The sequence below is a fragment of the Chiloscyllium punctatum genome, chromosome 24, assembly GCF_047496795.1.
Source record: "Chiloscyllium punctatum isolate Juve2018m chromosome 24, sChiPun1.3, whole genome shotgun sequence".
Lineage (NCBI taxonomy): Eukaryota > Metazoa > Chordata > Chondrichthyes > Orectolobiformes > Hemiscylliidae > Chiloscyllium > Chiloscyllium punctatum.
In genome coordinates, this window is record NC_092762.1 from 49,833,814 (window position 1) to 49,849,075 (window position 15,262).

General features: G+C 40.7%; 1 protein-coding gene and 1 long non-coding RNA gene across 4 annotated transcripts in view; one reads left to right on the forward strand and one right to left on the reverse strand.

Annotated features, from left to right (window-relative positions):
• LOC140494530 (uncharacterized) overlaps nucleotides 1-10,013 on the reverse strand; it is a 54,293-nt gene extending 44,280 nt beyond the window's left edge. For both annotated transcript variants that reach the window (XR_011964004.1, XR_011964003.1), the window contains exon 1: nucleotides 9,901-10,013. This is a non-coding gene — a long non-coding RNA (uncharacterized lncRNA). The remainder of the gene's footprint in view (nucleotides 1-9,900) is intronic.
• Nucleotides 10,014-10,175: 162 nt separating this feature from the next.
• Nucleotides 10,176-15,262, forward strand: part of LOC140494531 (ELAV-like protein 1) — a 40,160-nt gene continuing 35,073 nt past the window's right edge. Inside the window, exon 1 of one of the 2 annotated variants that reach the window (XM_072593803.1) lies at nucleotides 10,176-10,344. The gene's annotated coding sequence lies outside the window, so the exon portion shown is untranslated. The remainder of the gene's footprint in view (nucleotides 10,345-15,262) is intronic. The other variant, XM_072593804.1, reaches the window with a different exon arrangement.

Below are 15,262 nucleotides of genomic sequence, written 5' to 3' on the forward strand. Positions count from 1 at the left end.
TGCATAGGAGGTAAGTTACTTGAGGAGATTCTGAGAGATCAGATATACGTGCATTTGGAAAGACAGGATTTGATTAGGAATAGTCAGCATGGCTTTTTGCGTGGGAGATTATGCCTCACAAATTTGTTAGAGTTCTTGGATGAAGTGACCAGGAAGGTTGATGAGGGCAGGGTGGTAGACGTAGTCTCTATGGATTTCAGTAAGGCCTTTGATAAGGTTTCACATGGTATGCTGCTCTAGAAGGTTAGATCGTATGGAATTCAGGGGGAGCTGGCAAATTGGATACACAATTAGCTTGATGGTAGGAAGCAGAGGATAATAGTGGAAAGATGCTTGTCAGACAGGAGACCTGTGACTAGCAGAGTGCCTCGGGGTCAGTGCTGGATCATTACTGTTTGTTATCTATTTCAATGATTTTGATGAAAATGTACAAGGCATGATTAGTAAGTTTGCAGATGACCCTAAAATAAGAGGTATCATGGACAGTGAGGAAGGTTATCAGAAATTGTAGCAGGGCCTTGATCAGCTGGGAAAGTGGGCCAAGAAACAGCAAATGGAATTTAATATAGATATGTATGTGGTCTTGCATTTTAGAAAGTCAAATCAAGGGAGGAGTTTCATGGTGAATGGTAGGACCTTAAGGAGTGTAGTGGAACACATGGACCTCCCTTTTAATTGCCAAAAGTCTGGCACGGTCAGTAATCTCAAGTACCAACAGGTGATAGGTCATTACAACTGTTTTGATCATCAGTCAGCTTTCCAATAAATCACTTTGACACATGGTTGTCTTTTCAATATCAATGGTCACTCTTACAGCTCCCCGCCAAGATAGTGGCCTCATCAAAGGAGAAAAACACATGCGATATGGGTTTACATTGACAGTTATCACAATAAATAGTTAGGGATTCATAAATTAATAAGTAGCCACAGATACAAGCTTTTAATAAAGTATATAAAGTATGTGATAATGCTGTTCCTTTAACAAGGTTAGGTTGTCCTGGTTTTCTTTTTCCAGAGGAGCTGTAAACACATAGATTCCAATGTGTCTGGTTTGTATGGGTTTTAGGGCAAATTTGATTATAGCTAACAGGCAAAAGGGTTTCAAGTTTAAAAAAAAACTTGTATAATGAAAAGCGAATGTCCAATTGGCCAAACTCAGCATTTTGCCCGGTTTGGTTTGGTTTTAGCAACCAGTCAATTTTGGAGACTGCTGGTCAAAGAAACAGCTCCATGCTGATCCTCCCTTTCTCCTATATCTCTCCTCTAAGAGCCGGTGTTTAATTTTACATATTTTGCCAAGGGGGTATTTATGGGGATGTTGCAAGTATTTTGAAAAGCATCGTTAAGTTGCAATAGAGTCGATTGGGTTTTTAAATAGTTATGTTATTCTAAATCCAGTTTTCTTTTGATCATGTGTAAATAAATTCTGTTTTGTTTAAAACTGAGTGTTTGGGCCAGCTGTGTCACTCCTGGAATATTGACTTTAAAACAACTAGAAAAGTTAGGGTCTGGGCTACCTTCTTGAAGTGTTTTGAGTGGGTCTGGCCTGGTCCATAACAGACTGGGGGTTCTTTGTGGGATTTGTTGCATAGCTCAAAATTGGGATTAGGGTTGTTGGACTCAAAGGCAGCGAGTGGTAGGTGTTAGTGATGTTGATTTCAATTGAATTAAATAGTGCTTTGGATAGCAATGGCTCTATCAGTCACTAAGTGCTTTCTGGAGGTGGCAGAAGTGACTTTGGGAGCTTTACAAAAGGTGAACAAGAAAAAGCTGCTGGAATTGGTAGTCAAGCTGGAGTTGGAACTGCCTCCTTCCGTGGGGAAGGGAGAGATAATTACTGCAATAGCTCAGCATTTAAATTTGCTGGAAACTCCATCAGAATCTTTAAAGATAGTTAAAATTCAATTGAGAATGAAGCACTAGATTCCCAGAGGACTTTCCATTTTGCAATATCATAGCTAAAAGAATTGTTGAGGAATTACTTAAAGTTTTCACGAGATACGGACTACCCACAGAAATACAATCAGATCAAGGGTCAAATTTCACATCAAAATTATTCAAAGTAGTTATGGACAGCTTTGGAGTAAACAATTCAAATCTACTGCATGCCATCCAGAATTACAGGGAGCGCTAGAAAGGTGGCAACAGACCTTTAAGACCCATTGAAATTCCATGATCAATACCATACAGATGATTGGGATAAAGGAATTCTGTTTGTACTGCGTGCCATCAGAGATGCAGCAAATGAAACAACCAAATTCAGTCCATTTGAATTATTTTTTGGGCATGAAGTGAGAGCACTGCTAAAATTGATTAAGGAGAAATTAATAAGTCATAATTCAAAGACCACACATTTGGACTATGTGTCAGATTTTAGAGAATGGTTAAATAGAGCAGCGGAGTTGGTGAGACAGCATTTAAAAGTATCACAGCACACAATGAAACAGGAAACAAACAAGAAATGAAAAACTCGCAATTTTGCTATCGGAGATAAGGTGTCAGTGTTACTTCCAGTGAAGGTGGGCCTTTAAAAGCAACACTTAGTGGACATTATTAAGTTGAAAAGAAATTGAGTGAGGTGAACTATTTGATAAGGACTCCAGACCCACAGAATGGGACATGTGAATATGCTCAAAAGATATTTTGACAGGGAACAAAAGCAAAAGGAGACTATGTTACTGGATACAATGCAGAGTGAAGAAGGAAGTTCAGAGGATACTGAATTGGACATTCCTCAAATTAAATTGGACAATGAGGAAGTTATCAAAAATTGGAATAAATTATTACGTTATCTTCCAGAGGAAAATCGAAATTACCTGAAAGGGTTATTGATATCGACAATTTGGATTCAGGGTAATCTAAGATAGAGGATGGGAGAAATTTGTGGCTATAAGAGCTGCTCCTTTTTTGAGGTATTTTAGGTGTTGGAAGTGATTTCCTTCAATTCGAGGAGCCTTTGTTGTTTGAATTCAAGTATCTCTGAACATCGGAGTGCATCTAAGAAAAATTAACAAACAGCGAAATTCACAACTGATCTTGGTGGAACCTGTTTGGGAGAGGTCACAGCACAGAAACAGGTAAGGGCATAACGTTAAGTGTAGCCGTGAGTAGATTGGGTACTTTCTTGATTATGTGTTTTATTGAGCCCTTTCTCTTGATTATAATCTTAAAAATATAACCCACAAAGTATTAAGTTAGCCCGGAGCAGTGCTTTTTAGAGCAATAAGACGGTGCTATTTTCTGGGTCTGTAGGTTGTGAAGGAGCAAAAATGGCCTTTAGTAGAGTGATATGCTCTTCTTGTCGGATGTGGGAGTTTAGAGGGAGTTTACATATCTGCAATAAATGTCTTTAGTTGTAAATCCTATCAGATTGAATGGATCGGCTGGAGCAACAGTTAAATGCAAGAGCAAGGGTGTGTAATGGATGACAGTTATAAGAAGGAAGAAAAGCCACAGATACGTCAGATAGATGGGTTAGCTCCAGGAAAGGTAGGCAGGTAGTGCAGGAGTCTTCTGGGGCTATCCCCATTTCAAACAAGTATGCTTTATGGGAAATGTAGGGGGTGATGGGATTCTCAGGGGAATGCAGCATGAACAGCCAAGTTTCTGGTATCAAGACAGGCTCTAAAGTAACGAGGGTACATCATGTTCCAAGCGATCGATTGTGTTAGGGGTGTCTCTAGTCAGAGGCACTGTTAGATGTTTCTGTGGCCAGCAGCAAAAAATCAAAATGGTGTATTGCCTCTCTGTTGCCTGGATCAAGGATGCTTCAGAGAGGGTGTAGAATGTTCTCAAAGGAGAGAGGGATCAGAAAACACTGGAACCAACGACATAGGAAGGGAAAAGGATGAGATTCTGAAGGGAGAATATAGAAAGTTAGACAGGAATTTAAAAAGGAGGTCCTCGAGGATACTAGTATCTGGATTATTCCCGGTGCTACAAGCTAGTGAGGGTAGGAATAGGAGGGTAGAGTAGATGAATGTGTGACTGAGGAGCTTGTGCATGGGAGAAGGGTTCACCCTTTTAGACCATTGGAATCTCTTCTGGGGTAGAAGTGACCTGTACAAGAAGGATGGACTGCACCCGAGTTAGAAGGGGACTAATATACTAGCAGGGAGATTTGTTAGAGCTGCTCGGCAAGACTTAACTGAATACGGTGAGGGGTGGGACCCAGGTAGATAGTGAGGAAAGAGATCAATCTGAGACTGGTACAGTTGAGAAAAGAAGCGAGTCGGTCAGGGCAGGCAGAGACAAAGGAGGGAACAAAGCAGGACGGATAAATTAAATTGCATTTACTTCAATGCAAGAAGCCTACCAGGGAAGGCAGATGAACTCAGGGCATGGTTGGGAACATGGGACTGGAATATCACAGCAATTACAGAAACATGGCTCAGGGATGGACAGGACTGGCAGCTTAATGTTCCAGGATACAAATGCTATAGGAAGGATAGAAAGGGAGGCAAGATAGGATGGGGAGTGGCGTTTTGATAAACGATAGCATTACAGTTTTACTTCGGGAAGATATTCCTGGAAATACATTCAGGGCAGTTACTTGGGTGGAAATGAGAACTAGGAAAGGGATGATCACTGCAATGTGATTGTATTATAGACCGTCTAAAAGTCAGCGGGAAATTGAGAAACAAATTTGTAAGGAGATTTCAGTTATCTGTAAGAATAACAGGATAGTTATGGTAGAGGATTTTAACTTTCCAAACATATACTGGATTGTGATAAGGGTTTAAATGAACAGGAATTTGTTATGACTGTACAAGAAAATTTTCTGGTTCTGTATGTGGATGTACCTACCAGAGATGGTGCAAAACTTGAACCAACACTTTGGAAATAAGGCAGGGCAGGTGACTGAGGTGTCAGTGGGGGAGCACTTTGGGGCCAGCGACCATAATTCTAATAGATTTAAAATAGTGATGGAAAAAGATAGACCAGATCTAAAAGTTGAAGTTCTAAATTAGACGAAGGCTAATTTTGACGGTATTAGGCAAGAACTTTCAAAAGCTGATTATGGGGAGATGTTCACAGGGACAAATAGAAAATGGGAAGCCTTCAGAAATGAGATAATGAGAGTCCAGAGACAGGATAGGCTGGTAGGTGTAGGCAATGTTGGATGATTAGAGAAATTGAGGGTTTGGTTAAGAAAAAGAAGGAAGCATATGTCAGGTATAGACAGAAGAGATCGAGTGAATCCTTAGAAGAGTATAAAGGAAGTAGGAGTATACCTAAGAGGGAAATCAAAAGGGCAAAAAGGGGACATGAGATAGCTTTGGCAAATAGGGTTAAGGAGAATCCAAAGGGTTTTTTTTACAAATACATTAAGGATAAAAGGGTAACTAGGGAGACAATAGGACTCCCTCAAAGATCAGCAGGGCTGCCTTTGTGTGGAGCTGCAGGAGATGGGAGAGATACCAAACAAGTATTTTGCATCAGTGTTTACTATGGAGAAGGACATGGAAGATATAGAATGTAGGGAAATAAATGAACAACACCTTGAAAAATGAGGTGGTGGAGCTGGATGTGTTTAAACACATAAAGGTTGATAAATCCCTAGGACCTGATTACCCTATAATTCTGTGGGAAGCTTGGGAAGTGATTACTGGGCCCCTTGCTGAGATATTTGTATCATCAATAGTTACAGGTGAGATGCCAGAAGACTGCAGGTCTTCTGCAGAGTAGGACCTATACACTTAAGGCCACTGTTTAAGAAAGGTGGTAATGACAAGCCAGGGAACTATAGGTTGGTGAGCCCGACTTCTGTGGTGGGCAAATTGGGAGTCCTGAGGAAGAGGATTTACAAGTATTTGGAAAGACAATGACTGATTAGGGATAGTCAACATGGCTTTTTGTGGGAAATCATGTTTCACGAATTTGATTGAGTTTTTTGAAGAAGTAACAAGGAGGATTGATGAGGGCAGAGCAGTGGATCTGATGTATGTGGACTTCAGTAAGGCCTTCGACAGGTTCCCCATGGGAGACGGGTTAGCAAGGTTAGATCTCATGGAATACAAGAAGAACTAGCCATTTGGATACACAACTGGCTCGAAGGTAGAAGGCAGAGGGTAGCAGTAGAGGGTTGCTTTTAGACTGGAGGCCTGTGACCAGTGGAATGCCAAAAGGATTGGTGCTGGGTCCACTACTTTTTGTCAATAATATAAATGATTTAGATGTGAACATAGGAGATATAGTTTGTAAGTTAGCAGATTACGCCAAAATTGGAGGTGTAGTGGACAGTGAAGAAGGCTGCCTCAGATTACAACAGGATCTTGATCAGATGAGCCAATGGACTGAGGACTGGCAGCTGGAGTTTAATTTAGATAAATACGAGGTGCTGTATTTTGGAAAAGCAAGTCAGAGTAGGACCTATACACTTAAGGCTTTTGCCCGAAACGTCGATTTCAAAGCTCCTTGGATGCTGCCTGAACTGCTGTGCTCTTCCAGCACCACTAATCCAGAACCTATACACTTAATGGTAAGGTCCTAAGGAGTGTTGCTAAACAAAGAGACCTTGGAGTGCAGGTTCCTAGCTCCATAAAAGTAGAGTTGCAAGTAGGTAGGATAGTGAAGAAGGTATTTGGTATGCTTTCCTTTGTTGGTCAGAGTATTAAGTATAGGAGTTGGGAGACCATGTTGCGGCTGTGCAGGACGTTGACTAGGCCACTTTTGGAATATTGCGTAAAATTCTATTCAGAAGGATGTTATGGAACCTCAAAGGGCTCCGAAAAGATTGACAAGGATGTTACCAGGGTTGGAGAGTTTCAGCTATAGAGAAAGGCTGAATAGACTGGGGCTGCTTTCCCTGGAGCATTGGAGGCTGAGGGATGACCTTATAGAAGTTTATAAAATCATAATGGGCATGGATCAGGTGAATAGACAAAGTCTGTTCCCTGGTGTGGGGGAGCCTAGAACTAGAGGGCAGATGTTTAGGGTGAAAGGGAAAAGATAATAAAAGGGTCCTAAGGGGCAACTTTTCACACAGATCATGGTGCTTGTATGGAATGAGCTGCCAGAGGAAGTGGTGGGGTCTGGCACAATTGCAACATTTAAGAGGCATCTGGATGGGTATATGACTAGGAAGGCTTGGAGGGATATGGGCCAAGTGCTGGCAAATGGGACTAGATTAGGTTGGCATGGACAAGTTGGACCAAAGGGTCTGTTTCCATGCTATCCATCTTTAAAACTCTCTAACTCTTATCTGGAAATAAACTGGGAAATTATGCATGATGTAGACATGTGAGATGCTGTTCTGATTAAGCAACATCCTTATAGGCATAACCCTCTAAAGCTGGCGCTGGTTCAAAAGGAGATTGAACGCATGCTCCAAGATGACATAACCCAAAGTGAGTTACAGTGACTGGAGCTCACTGACAGTAATGGCGCCAAAACCAGACGATACCCAAAGGTTATGTCTGGAATATCAAAGTCAATGCAGTTACAAAGACTGATGCATATGCACATTTGGAAGACTGTGTTGAAAAGGTGGGACAAGCAACTTATTTTTCTCAGTTGTTTCTGCTCAGACGATACCAGCAGATATCTTTGTCAGAAAGAGTGAAGATAACATTTATCAGAATTGTTTGATCTACTTTGGGAACAGGTTTGATGATAAACCTGGCTAAAAGTGAATTTGCCAAAGCCCAAGTCACCTTCCTGGGCCATGTTATTGGACATGGACAAATGGCCCCACGGAGTACAAAAACAAAGTGGGGAGTTTCTCATACTACTAACAGAAACAGCAGTACTACAATTCCTGGCATTGAGTGGATTTTATTGGAAATTTGTACCAAATGTTAGCAGTGGGGCCACTCCATTCACTGAATTGCTAAAAAAAAGGCAGGAAGTTTCAGTGGACGGCGGAGTGTCAGAAGGCATTTGACAGCCTGAAAGCTGTGTTCACCACTGCCCCAGTGTTAGCCACACTTAATTATGCAAAGCCATTCAAGGTGGCTATCAATGTCAGTTATTTGGGTGTTGGTACTGTGCTCTTACAGAAGGATGAAAAGAAAATAGAAAGATCTATCAGGTCTCCAGTAAATTGAACATTCATCAACAGAAATATTCGACAGTTGAGAAGGAGACTGAGCTTCGTGTTGGCATTTCAATGCTAATGTTACCAGTAAAGTATCTGAGACAAGCATGTACACTGATCATAACCCATTGAAGTTTATAAAGAAAATTAAGGGCGAAGCTTCCAGATGGCTGATATGGAGCTTGTTGTTACAGCCATTCAATTTGAAAATTGTGCATATGGAAGGCCAAGAGAACGTGATTGTCGAGACTTGGATGAGAAACGGACTGAAACAGAATGCAGTAGTGCATGTTTATAGTCAATGTAATATATATGGCAGTTATAGTTTACTAACAGTGTAAGATTAAGGGGTTTTGAAATCAAGTCATCTTTGGATATTGATGGTTCTTTTTTTGGGGGGGGAGCGGGGCGGTGTGACAATGCTACTTCCTTAACAAGGTTATGTTGTCCTTGGTTTTTTTTCAGAGGGGTCATAAACACAGATTCCGATGTGTGTGGTTTGTATGGGTTTTAGGGCCAATTTGATTACAGCTAAGAGATACTGCCTCAAGCAAAAGGCTTTCAACTTAAAAAACATTTGTAAAATGAAAGGGGAGCGGCCAGTTGTCTCAGCTCAGCTTTTAGGAGAAAGTGAGGACTGCAGATGCTGGAGATCAGAGCTGAAAATGTGTTGCTGGAAAAACGCAGCAGGTCAGGCAGCATCCAAGGAGCAGGAGAATCGACGTTTCGGGCATGAGCCCTTCTTCAGGAAAGGCTCATGCCCGAAACGTCGATTCTCCTGCTCCTTGGATGCTGCGTGACCTGCTGCGCTTTTCCAGCAACACATTTCAGCTCAGCTCAGCTTTTCTCTGGTTTGGTTTTAGCAAGCATCAGTTTCTCAGGCTGCTGGTCAAAGAAACAGCTCCATGCTGATCCTCTCTCTCTCTGACATCTCTCCTGTTAGAACCTGTGTTTGATTTTACCTTTTTTTGCCAAGAATGTTTATGGGGATGTAGCAAGTATTTGGAACAGCACCATTAAGTTGCAATAGAGTCAACTGGGTTTTGTTTTAGTAGTTATGTCATTCTAAATTCAGTTTTCTTTTGTTCACATGTAAATTAATACTGTTGTGTTTCAAACTGGGTGGTTGAGCCAGCTGCATCATTCCTGGAAATGATGGACCTGCCGAAAACAACGAGAGAAGTTAGGGCCAAGGTGACCTTCTTGAAATGTTTTGAGGAGTCTGGCCTGGTCCATAACAAGTATTATTAACCCTTGGAGAAATATCCTCAAAAGTAAAACTCCTCAAAATACAAAGACGACCATTTCTCTGTAGTCTTAAATCACGGAGGTCACTCGAAACCATAAATGAAAACAAAAAGCTCAGCAGGTTTGGCGGCAGTTATCTACAACTATCATCTGGAAGGAACATATATAATTTCCCAAACCTAAAGTGCAATTCAGAAAACGTTATACATATCAATTTTGGAACATGTCAAGAAATCAATGGTTGAGAAATTACAGATCGATGCTGGGGAGTATTGTCTCTCAGATAGCAACTCCAAACGTTAAAAATAAATGAATAACAACTTTCAATGACTAGCAATCACAGCCTAAGAGCACGGGCTATGTGCACAACATATTAAAACATTTAAAGACTCATGTCTAATTCCAATTTACGAAACAACAAAAAAAAATGCTGGGGAAACTAAAATCTAGCAATCTCTGGCCAGAGAAACAGAGTTAACGTCTGAAGTCTTGTATGACTGACTGTTCTTCATAACTACGTTTGCTTTCATTTATTAAAAACTTTTCGACAACATGCTGAGGCAATTTCAATGATGTCTATCTAGCTCCCAACGCACAGCTGTATTAATATTTACCTCAGTAATATTGAACCGCAATACTACCAACTTCCAGAGCCTGGTTTAAACAATTTGATTGACAAACAATCCAGCTCTTCGTGACTCGCCTCTTTCCCGATTGGGAGTGGACACCATAATCAGATTCATCGCACACCACTGCCCTTTAGACCAATAGAAATGATTGGTGACGGCAGAGGTTATAATTGACGTGATATCTAACCAATAGACTGAGAGAAATCCCCGTTACGGGAGAGTGATGGACAAACAGATTATCCAATGGAGTAGGAGAGGGTGGTGCTTCGCTTGCTGGCGGCGCGCGGGGTTGACTTTGTTTGATTTTAACGGATATTTTTTCCGCCTCTCCGTTCGGCCTGAGCTTTCCCTTTTCACAACTCGAGTCCCGGGGAGACATCAGCGCCGCCCGGCACTCTCACCCCGTACCGAGTACGGGGCTCAGACGGAGTGAGTGTGAACTTGTCGATTAAGAGAGATCATAAGTACTCGGTGTGCACCGAGAAGCAGGCCTAGGCCATGCGGCACAGGGCCTGTACTACTGGAAGTTAGGCCTCGGCTTTGGAGTGATTAGTTAACCCAAGCCAAACGCTGCTGGCTTGAAAAGCCAAAAAGTTGGAGTGATGGACGGAAAGTGGGGAGATTTATTGCGCCTATAGCGAAGAGAATGCGATGGAGATTGGTGGGCTTTCCAGCCGGAGGGCAAAGGAAGGCTGTTGAGCAAATCCTAAATCGAGATCGGGGATGTAAGCCGGTAGCGTAGGCCCTTTTAGATAAGAATAATGGTTATAATATGGAACCGGCAGGAGGAGGGTAGATGTCCACGATGGGTGGGATGTTAGTGACTTGGAGACTTCAGTTTAATGCTGCAAAAAAAAATTGGATGGTGGAACGGAGCCAATGCATTCATTGGAACAATGCGCTTTGCGCCCGGTCTTTGTATCCAACAACCTCCAATCACTTCATTGCACAAAGCCCTTTAAGCATGTATTAAAAACAATAATAAGTATTTTGAATTGGAATATAAGGTATATTTTTGAACTCAATGTTTGATATACCTTTTTAAAAATGCTAATTAAACATTTGCCTAAAACCCACACGTTCATTACATAAACATAAGTTTCCCAAAGACTGATTTCCCTTCACCCCAGAAATATATTTTTTTCCCAGTAGTTCTTTATTCACCAAATTTCTATCTCAGGTAAATTAGCAATTGATTGCAGATGTTTTGCATGCTTGAATGAATGTGCAGATACAGTTGGCGTACCAAGTAAAGGTAGATAAAGTGTGGTTCGCCTGCTTCTTGTACTTTTTAAGGTTTCCCCTTTTACTTGTAGCTATTCAGTTCACGAATCTAAATGACAATGACACAATAAACCACGTTTGTTTATCCCAAGAGGCACTTGTGTGCAATTTTTTTTTTAAATTAAAGCTATGCTATGCTTTTTTTTCCATTGTGTAGCTCAGATTGCCTGGTCCAATAATATCATTGATCTAGAATGGGGTTTACTTTGACTCATAGTCATAGAGTTGTACAGCAGGAAAACAGACCCTTCAATCCAACTTGTCCGTTGACCAGATATCCTAAACTGATTTAGTCCCATTTGCCAGCGTTTGGTCCGTATCCCTCTAAACCTTTTCTATTTGTGTACCCAACCAAATGTCTTTTAACCATTGTAATTGTACCAGTCTTCACCATTTCCTCTGGCAGTTCATTTCTACACACATGAAAAAGTTGCCCCTTAGGTCCATTTTACATCTTTCCCCTCTCTCTTTAAACCTGTGCCTTCGGTTTTGGATTTCCCATTGCAGTTTGCTAAGAACTCAAAGTGTCATAGATTTAAGTTGGTGTTTGTAACTCTGTTTCTAAGCAATTTCTTCAGAGGCTGACAGTACAAAACAATTATTGTGAAGAACAATGTGTTCAAAAGAAAGCCTTTTTAAATATAGCAACGTTCGATAAACTGAAATGACAGTAATGATAAAAGGTCTAAAGTAGTGGTTAAGTGTACAGTGTTGACCAATCCGCTGGTGTGACTTACTGCATTGTTTAATATTTGCTTTATTTAACTTTCTGACAAAGATATTGCAGGTGAATCATTGTGTTTAAAATAACATACTGTACCGCATCTGAAACATTTCTGTGAAGGGCTGAGTTGAGTAAAACAATGTCAAACTGGTAGAGTATAATTTATGATTGTGGGCCTACCCTTTGATGCATTTGGTGGCTTTTATATTATAGAGTCATAGAGATGTACAGCACAGAAACTGACTCTTTGGTCCAACACATCCATGGCGACCAAATATCCTAAACTAACCTAGTCCCATTTGCCGGCACTTGGCCCATATCCCTCTAAACCCTTCCTATTCATGTACACATCCAGATGCCTTTTAACAGTTGTAATTGTACCAGTTGCCACTACTTCCTCTGGCAGCTCATTCCATGCGCACGCTGTCGCCTGTGTGAATAAGTTGCCCCTTAGACCCTTTTAATTTTTTTCCCCCTCTCATCTTAAACATAGGGCCTTTAGTTCTAGACCCATCCACCCCAGGGTAAAGATGTTGTCCATTTACCCTATCTATGCCCCTCATGATTTTATAAACCTCTATAAGGTCATCCCTCAGCATTTGTAGAATATTAATGCCAGAGTTGTTTGTCATTTTTTACAGGCACGCAGAGTGCAATTAGTTTGCATTCATATAGTTCCACTGTGAAAATATTAAAGATGATTTATGGGGCAGAAAGAAGAGGTACAGTAATATAAAGACAACATAGCATAGTCTTTGCTGAGAGTTGGGGTGTGTGGATAAGTGGTAAGAATTAAAAGAATGGATATCAGGACAAAGATTTTAAATGCAACCTGTCAGGAGCATGTTGCCATTGTACATCAGAGAAGGCATTAGTGGTAAGTGAATGGAGACTAGAAGCATACAGATGATTTTTGATTAAGTTTTGTTTTTGGAGATGGTATATGTGAGGTTTCAGAAAGGGCATTAGAGTATTTTTTTCACTTAAATATTCCACAATCAAAAGTGTTATTACAGTGCAGAAGGTGGCAATTTGGCTCATCATGTCTACAACACTGGCTGTCCAAAAGAGCATTCAATTAGTGCTGTTTTGCTGCTTTTCCCCATAATCCTGCATATTGTTGTTTTTCAAGTAAAAGTATAGATCTCTTTCAAGTGTTTAATTAAATCTTCCTCCACCATATTCTCTGTTAGTGTCTTCCGGACCCAAACCATTTAATGCATAAAAACATTTTCTCTCCTATTGCTTTTGATTCTTCTAACAAAAAAAATTAAATGTGTGCTTCATTCATGATTCTGTCCTGAGTGGGGATAGTTTTTCCCAATCGACTCTGTCCAGATTTTCTGTCTATCAGATCTCCTCTCTACATTTTCATCTCCAAAGAAAGCAGTCCTTACTTCTCTAATCTTATATTAATAATGATGGTGCCCAAAATTGGATGCACTACCCCAATTGAAACTGAGGTAGTATCTTGTGAAAGTTCAATATAACCTCCTTGCTGTCGTACTCTGTGGCTCTGTTGATGCAGTCTAGGATACGTAGGCTTAATTAACCATGGTCTCGACTTGACCTGCCACTTACTGACTAGGGCATACATGTGCAAGATGTTATTTCTGAGACCTTATTGACGTGCATAATTTATAAGATCAAGATCTATTAAAATATCCTTTTTTAAAATTTATTCATTTGTGGAATGTGGGTGTTGCTGGCTGGCCAGCATTTTTTTTACATCCCTAGTTACCCTTGAGAAGGTGGTGGAGAGCTGCCTTCTTGAATTACTGCAGATCCACAATGCCAGTAGGAGGGAATTCCAGGATTTTGACCGAGCAACAGTGAAAGACTGACGATATATTTCTGTGTCAGGATGGTGAGTGCCTTGGAGAGAATCCTGAAGGTGGTGGTGTTCCCATGTGTCTGCTACCCTTGTAGATGGAAGTGATTGTGGCATTGGCAGGTACTGCCTAAGGATGTTTTAGTTGCTATTGCGCATCTTGTAGATAGCACACACTGCTGCTACTGAGTGTCATAATCATAGAGCCATAGAGATGTACAGCACGGAAACAAACCTTCAACTCATCAATGCCGACCAGATATCCCAACATAATCTAGTCCCACTTGCCAGCATTTGGCCCATATCTCTCGAAACATTCCTATTCATTTATCCATCCAGATGCCTAATAATGCAGGATATTTGCCTTTGACTCGGTCGTGGAGGGATTGAATGCTTGTGGACGTAGTGCCAATCAAACAGGCTGCTTTATCCTGGATGGTGTCAAGCTTCTTGAGTGTTGTTAGAATTGTACCCATCCAGGCAAGTGGGAAGTAATTCATCACGCTTCTGACTTGTGCCTTGTAGATGACGGAGAGGCTTTGGGGAGGCAGGAGTTTGTAAGATGCCACAGTACTCCTAGCCTCTGAACTGTACTTATAGCTACTGTTCTTACGTGACAAATTCAGTTGAGTTTCTGATCAATGATAACCCAAGAAAGTTGACCGTGGGGGATTTAGTGATGGTAACCCCACTGAATGTCAAGGGACAGTGTTAAATTGTCTCTTATTGGTCATAACCTGGCATTTGTGTGGCACAAATGTTACTTGTCACTTGTAAGCCTAAGCCTGTTGCCAGTGTTCCTGTTCAGAAGCAACTCTGATATACTTAACCATTGTGCTTATCTTAACTTTGTGATACATTTTCCTAAAAGCAATATTTACATTGTCATGTTTCAAAACAAAAACACTAAAGAACCTGCTCATCACTTTTGAAAGGCATAAGTTTTGAATTTTGATGCAATGTCATGTACTTTGTTGTTTGGTTATAAGCAGCTGCACAAAAGAATCAAATTGGCACAGAACAGGAGTTCGAAATAAGTTACTGAATTCAAGACTACATGAAAGAAAGGGAGCTGGGTGTGCAGTTAAATAGGAGAAGCAGTTAGATTACCATAATGGAACTATGATATAACAGATGTTGGACTCCAATAAATTAAAACACATTGCCGAACTTATCTGTTAAACAAATAATATTCAAATCAATCTTACCATTTGTCAAGTGGACATATGGTAGTGCTACACAATCTATTTTGTCATTTGAATTTAGATATTTAAAATATTTATTGTTGCAAATAGAGACTTTGACCAATCTATCCGTGAGAATGTTTTCTCAGAATATCCCCTATTGGCTGATTGTGGGTGAAAAAATTTAGGGAGATGAGATTTAAAGAGTTCTGTACCTCAGTACAGCATTTGCAGGTTCAACTAAGTCATTGTACAGTGTTATACTAGTAGTATGCTTTTTATTGTCGTTCTAATAGCCCTAGGCAAAACTGCAGTCAGCAGATG